A 6,804-nucleotide genomic window follows, 5' to 3' on the forward strand; every position below is an offset into this window, starting at 1 on the left:
AAAAAATACTTCATCCTTGCATCAAACTGGGCAGACAAAAAGGTCAAAAGTGTATGATGGTTTCAGCTGTGATGCAGCATACCCTGCAACAGCACTCCTTCAAGAAATGTGGTGGTGTGTGTCCTGCCACTGTACATATGCACACTAATACAGATTGGCCTTACTCTTTCATTCTTTGTTAATGGCTAGTGACTTCTTTCTCCATTGTATAAAAATGCTTCTTGACTAAATTCCTTGAGCTATGAAGCAGTTTAAATTTTTTTTTCACCTATATCCTGATGGACAGCGAAATCCAGGGTGTGACAAATGGCACCTGACATCCAGGAAGGAATATATCCTTAAGAATAAATCCATATCTTCAAACTCTGTCTAATTTTATAGGACAGCCTTTCATTCTAGATCCATATCTACTGCAGTTTCACAAAGACCAGATCTTATTTTTCAGTTTCTGTGAATTATAAGCGTTACAGAAGTTTAGTTACAAAACTAAGTTTCTATTTACTTCAGAAACCTTACTGAACTTCCTTGTCATTCCTCTGTGTTTTGTATTTAGCCTCAGAATGCAAAATGTAACTAGGAAATATGTCCACAGCTGGGGCTAGGGAGTAGAAGATGAAGTGGATTGTCAAGAGGGATACTTTCTATGTAGCCCAAGAGATTAATCTTTAATCAAAGTAAGATGTACTCTCTTGGTGTAGGAAAAAAAAAAAGGTATAAAAGAGAGACTGGATTAAGGCATTATTATTTGGGTAGAACTTTGTGCGTGTTATCAGTAGGTCTGTTGAAGTACTGAGCCTTAAGCAACATTTCTGAAAAGAGAAACAAATGCTATTTCCTTTAAAAGTTTGGAAGAGAGAGTACGTCTTTCCATAGTTTATTACAAATGGACAAATGAACATCCAAACTAACTCTGTGTTTCCAAAATCTCTTGTTAGTGTCATATCAATGGCTGTAATATCAGGTCTTTTTCTTTGCTGCAACTATAAAACATTCTTTTCATAATGTTCCGCATGCTTCATTCCCTCCTGTCTCTACGTGGAAGTCTGGAGTTTCATGACCTTAGACAGTTTCATGTTCCTTCATCTCTCTTTATAATCTGGGTGATCTCCACAATTTGGTTTTGTGGCTCGTCATCATTTAATCAAAGAATTTCAAAGCCATTTGTGGTATTGAAATAAAAGGATATGGATAATGGGGGAAAACTGATCCACCTGTTAACAGATGGTTGAAGAGATGACATAGGAAAGATGCCACAGTTCTCCTGTAGAACTGCTCTACTGCTGCCTCTAGGTTACTCTGTGTCTTTTTCACATTCGAATTTGTTTACCTTCAATTAGCAGCAAGTTTCTGAGTAGGGATGTAGAAGAGAAACTTAGAGGGCAAGAAGCGTGAGTGTTGTACAAGCCATACATGCTCTGCTTTGAAAAACCTGTCAGCGGTTTGCAAACATGAATATAGCAGAATGGATGTCTGAGAGGTGGGTCAGAAGTTAACAGGATTTTGCCCTACTATGGAAAGTTAAGCTGCAGATCGGAAAGTGTTTATGTGATATCAGAGTTTGAGTGACAACTGTCAATAGGTGTTGGATGGAGGTGAGGTCAGTATAGATTTTTTTTCAAAGGCTGTCTGCTAGTATTGCCTGTCATGAGATAGCTGTCATTTTCAAATCACTCCATACATTCAGCAAATGTAATGCATCAGCATGCTGGCAGAAACACTGAGGCAGCAACTGTTATGAATTTTTTTTTTTTTTTTTGGTAGATGGTGGTATTCTTCCAAGTGTGGTGGATGCTAATTTTCTACGCTTGTAAAATATTTTGGAGCCCAATAGATTTAGGAAAAAGCATAAATCTTGATACTTTGCTAACATTTCTCTGTGTTAGAAATTTATGGTATGAAGATCAGTTCTCCTAAGACTTTAATTAAGTACCCCCAATGTATTTTATGTTTCTTTTAATGGACAGAAAATGACTTTTGCTCAAACAGACTTCATTGTACAGTGTTACACATTTTTCATCTTATGTAGGAGAAAAATCAATTATTTTAAGAGTTCTGTTCTTCTGGCAGTTCATTTAAGTGAATTCTTACTCTGTTAAATGATCATCAGTATTTTCTTTTTACATAGCAACTCCTGTAAAAGTATTGTAATGAACACAAAGCGGCATGATTTGCCATCATGTAGAGATTATCAGTCTTGTGTCTTTTATAAACTTGTGAAAACTTCTCAGTTTCAGCCATGGTATTTCTATTCGAGCAAAGTTTGGGGAGAAATGAAAATGAAAGATTCAGTAATGGCGAAGTGCTCACAAATTTGAAAAAGAAAAATAAATATATATTGCACCTAAGGGGCTGTAATTGTGATTAGCCTATTTGTCTAATTCTAGCAGGTCCAATGGAATAAATAACAAATCACTTCAGCGTGACCTCAAATCAGATCTGCAATAGTTACAATGTGCTGTGTATCGTGCCAAAAGATTTGTGTTGAAGATAACATCCACATGTGAGTAATAAGACTTCATTGAAAAGTTGCATCTGACTTTGTTGATACTGAGTTATGTTTTGACAGGCATATGAGTAAAAGATAAATTTGACCTTTTATCTAAGATTGTGAATTTTATCTTCTAAAGCTGTAGAAAGAAGTAAGACCTTCCCCCTTATCTCAAACTCCAGATTTTTTCAGGTTGGGCTGTTTCAAACAGTTGGTTTCACCAAATCATATTTCTTGACATTCTCATTGAGGCAAGACTCTGCAACTTGGAGGGAAAAAAAGTTCCTAAAACAATTGCATGCTCTTTCAGCTGTCTTTAAAATAAATAAATAAATAAAATAAATGAGAAGTGTCATTGCTGAAAATGACAAGTTCAGCAGATTCTGTCACAGGTTTTCAACAAAGTTATTAGTAAAATATTCTTCCAATCTGGAAGAATCTCAATTGCAAATGCACCAATTTTATCACTCTGTTAACCACACCTGTTTTGTTCTCAGGTTTTCTATTTCTAGTAATAGCAGAATCAAAAGTCATTTTGATAGAAGTTAGCCTATTTAAAACTCTGTCAATCAATTTTCTCACATGTTAAAACCAGTTGAACATGTGAATTTGTAATATAAATTTATTCTGAGGTCATGTTTCCGGAATTTAATATGAGCAATCACAAACTATTGAAAGTGTCATATACACAATAGCAATCTCTTTAGACTAAAAGTATTATTTTACGTGCGGAGTCTTTTTATTTTTAAAAATACAGAACTCTGGTACACTTATGCTGTAGATCCCTTTGGTTTTAAGCTCCAATGTTGACACTGGTGCAGCTCAGGATGAGGCAGATATCCAAGGGTGCAGGATCAAGAGCTCTGACAATTTATGGAGAGGTGGGGTCAGAGATTCCTGTCTTGGTGATTCATCCCCTCTCTGTCATGGCAGCCGGCTGGGTGGCATGCCCAGAGCCCAGGGCCTGGTACCTCCTTTTAAATCATTATTGATTTCAGTTTACACAAATATCCCTGGCTGTGAACTGCAGCAGCTGAGGGCTCTGATTCACGATCTCTGTCAGAATCAAAAGTGGTGGCTGAGGAGCTTTCTGAGCACATCAGCCTCTCCAGCAACTGTATCCAATTCCACACAAGTTGGAAAATGAATCCTGGAATGTTCTTCTGTCCATTTGTGAATAATTATTCTGTCTTGTCTTGCTCAGTTCTTGCATGCTTGACTGAGAATAGAGCAAAGCAGAAAAAGCACAAGTTGAAAAGCTGCTCAGAAAAAGAAGATTCTGAGAGAACCAGAAGCTTGGCATTCTGAGGGCTATTTCAGGGAAATAATGCAGGAAAAAAGAAAAAATATTAACAAAAAGGCATGTATTCAAATGTGTTATCAGATCAAGAAATAGCAATTATAGTTTTTAAGTTCTGTAAATGCTGAAATATTTTTGATGAAAGATTTTTTTTTTTTTTTTACTTCATAGTGAAATTTGCAGGAGGAAATAACTTTTTCAGGGAAAGATTAAAAACTTTCCTCCGATAAAAGTTCTTTCTACAATCAAGAAGATTTTTTTTCAATGGAAAAAGTTTTAGACTTTTTTTTTTTTAATAAACTTTCAAATCTCACTGGAGTAGTGTTTATGGAGCAGAAAATGCATGTAATGGAAGTTACACATGCAGAAAAGTCTACCATTGAGATTAATAAGTCAAGAGCCCATCAGAAAAGCAGTTGTTACTGTAACCTGTCTGTAAACCCACGTGGAGATAAAATAAGTAAATGGTAGTGGCCCGCTGAGCTATTTTGATTTATCTGCAGATTAGGTAGAAAATGGGCTCTTACATTTCATACAAAGGTTCTGACATCTTCTAGACTGAACTGGGGTTTTGAAAAGAATTTTGATTTGTTATTCCTCCTTGAAGATACCCCTCGCTGCCCAGAATATTTGCGTCTTCCAAACCAAATTCATGTGAAGAAAATGAGAGCATTTTCTTTCTCTTGCAAGAAAAGACATCTTGCAGTGTGCTCCAAACCCTGTGTGTTGGAAGGGCCATTTTTCAGTGCCAAAGTAGACAACTCTCATTAAAAGCTAACCCAAAAACTCTATTGAAGTTATTTCTCTAATATTTGGCTACAAAAGGCATATTTGCAACCTGGCAAGTTACTTCTAGTAATGCCCCTGAAATGATCAGTGCACATGCACGGAAAGTAAATTGAATTACATCTCACCTTTCCATTTCATCCTTGGCTCTGAGGTGAAAAATCCTTGTCTTCAGTGAATTCCATTCCCATGTGCCTGGTCAGATCCTTCTGTCAGCAAGCAGAGAGGTGCAAATGCAGTCTTTTCCCACTTCTTCCTTTCCCTTCCTCTGCCTCTTACTCCCCACCCTGAGACGGCCTGGAGACAGTCCAAAGGAGAACAGTAAGGCTGACAAAAGAACTCAAAATCCAGGGTCTAATGAAAAGGGTGAAAGATCTGGGTTGTTCATTGTGGCAAAGAAACTGAGGAATGAAGGAGCAAGAGCAGAGCATGATAGCAATTCTCAAATCTCTATAAGCCTGCAGTAGAGGGTTTAACCTGTAAATTGTTAGCATTTTATCATATCTACAAGTTAAAGGAGGTGGTGCAATAAGGATATAAGTAAAGCTACCTAATTTTAAAGATATTTGTGTAGTGGGGTAGACAGGCTGGAGAATCTATAGAGTCTCACTGAATGCTATTTGCCAATAGGTTAGGTGTGCATTCACTGGCAAGAGGGGATGGACAAGGAAATTTTTTTTTTTTTTTCTAAAAAGATCCTGACCTATCCCTGACCAGAGTTAGAAATGGGATTGTAAAAGGTGTGTGACAGGGCCTCTCAGAGTAAGATGCAAACAGGTTGCATAGAGATGAATATTGCTGACAGTTCAACTATGCAGTATATCCAAAAAAATATTAGTTTGGTGTTATTCGTTTTTACAGTCACGTATCTGTTTTAATACCTGCAAGTCACCCATCATTAGGGAAGGAAGATGTAATTTCTTTTATTCTTGTCAAGCAATTATTGGATGTAAAAATTGCAACACACGCCTGCCACATTTTGAAGCTATTACTGCAGTTTGTTTGGAGGTATCCCTGACCTCCTGGTATCTTGACCTGCTTCAGACTTGCCTTTTATTTACGGGTTCAATCCAACTGCTGTCTTTGATGTACAAAGCTCTTTTTGGATTGGATCCTGTATATCTCTGGAATTACCTGTCTTTTGTGTTTTTCTTCAAGAGTTTAAATTACCTAGAAATTTTTAAGTGTCTTAAACACAAGGCATTGATGTTCACTTACATTTGGCTGTTTCATGTCTTTCCTCTGTATATGTTGCCCTTATGGATACTTAGTCATGTTTTGGATTTGTTTGTTGGTTTTTTTGCAGCACAACGTAGATATTATTGAAAGAGCTCTAATTTCTTTTTGTGACTGACTTGAAGACTGCCTTCATAGTGGGTTAATTTAGACAATTGTTTTGGTTAGGCTTTTGCATTTTGTTGTAAACACATTCAAAAACATTCTACATGACTCATTAAGTAAATAGGAGCAAACGATCTAATCAAGTAAATACAAGCTATTATGTATTAAGTAGCAGTCCACTGGCTCCTAGTGTTTGTTAGTGTTTTGAAACCTCTTTTTAGCATCACCTTAAATCTTAAACTGACCATATAAAAAGCACTTGTATTTGTGGGATGTTTGATTGGCTTTGAAAGCAGAAGGGTTATGATAATGTGGGAAGCCAACCAGTAGCGTATGTGATGTTTGTTAGACTTGTTAGCTACCAGAGTTGCTGAAGAGAACCAATTAACTTCTGGCTGAAAGTTGGAAGGTGTGCATATGCTGTGGACAGTGACTGAGGTGGCCTGCTTCCATCAAGGGACTTTGGCACGAACCCATGGCAAGAACAATACACAAAACATGAAGAAGATTATGATTTTCCAAGCGCTGATTTCTAATTTATTTATTTTAGCCTTGGGCAGGAGAAGTTCTTCACAACAGTGGACTTTCATTATAGAAATAGTACATAATCTTTGCTGATTAGCCTTGTTACTTGGGCGTGTTACTTTACTAGGGTGCACATCTCATCTCTTAAGGCATAATACAGTCTTTCCGGTTCTTGCTGCATCCACACAGGTTTCCAGGGACTGTTCTAGAGTGAGCCAGCCATTGGTTTTACTGAGGGTTTTACAGTTTCACGTACTAGTCTGCAAAGCCTGTGACTGGATGAGGGGAGGGGGAAGAAATTAAATATCAGAAAAATTTAACTACTAGATCTAAAGTTGAAAAAGATTTGCTCAACTGTCCTTTT

Source organism: Meleagris gallopavo, chromosome 2 (genome assembly GCF_000146605.3).
Source record: "Meleagris gallopavo isolate NT-WF06-2002-E0010 breed Aviagen turkey brand Nicholas breeding stock chromosome 2, Turkey_5.1, whole genome shotgun sequence".
NCBI classification, from domain to species: Eukaryota; Metazoa; Chordata; class Aves; order Galliformes; family Phasianidae; genus Meleagris; species Meleagris gallopavo.